Source organism: Microtus ochrogaster, unplaced genomic scaffold (assembly GCF_000317375.1).
Source record: "Microtus ochrogaster isolate Prairie Vole_2 unplaced genomic scaffold, MicOch1.0 UNK92, whole genome shotgun sequence".
NCBI lineage: Eukaryota > Metazoa > Chordata > Mammalia > Rodentia > Cricetidae > Microtus > Microtus ochrogaster.
This window is the reverse complement of record NW_004949190.1, coordinates 440,750-441,464: the sequence shown is the minus strand read 5'-3', so window position 1 is coordinate 441,464 and position 715 is coordinate 440,750.

The window sequence follows — 715 nt, the reverse complement described above, 5'->3', positions numbered from 1 at the left end:
CAGGGTATGTTTTTGGTGTCTGTGTCAAATGTTAAGTGGCTGAAGTTAAATGTGCTCATGTTTGGGTCTTTAAATTTTTTTCACTAGTCTATGTGTCTATATTTGTGCCAGTACTATATTATTTGTGTTACTGTGGCTCTGTTGGGTCAATGTTCATATTTGATGAGAGGTAAGGACCCACCTTTATTATTTTGGATGTGGATTTCCAGATGTCCTAGCACCACTGGATGTGACAAGATTGAGTTTCCCCTAAGTGATTTGGAAGGCTTATAAACAAAATCAATGCATCATCAATGTTTTTGTCTATCAGTTCTCTTACATTGATCTGTATGTCTGTCCTTATATTGTTACAATACCAGTTTGTTTTTAACAGTATTGATTTATTTTTTGAAAATTTCATAGTTACACAACATATTTTGACCATATATACCCATCACTATCTCCGGCCCAACATCAATCCTTTGAAGGCGTAAGTCACAAACAATGCCACACAAGTTTGGAATTATGATTAATAGGGTGGTATTTATTTAAAGGGGAAAAAACTTACAGATCACAGTCCCAGACAACAGACCTCTGCGCAACCAGGAAGGGAGTCTAGTCTCCAGCAGAGCAGGAAGTGAAGAAAGAGAGGAGAGGGAAGTGGCTGCTTTTATAAAGGGAGAGAGACCACGCCCCAATGGGCTGGTATCTCAGCGGCTATAGGCTGGAGGAGCGG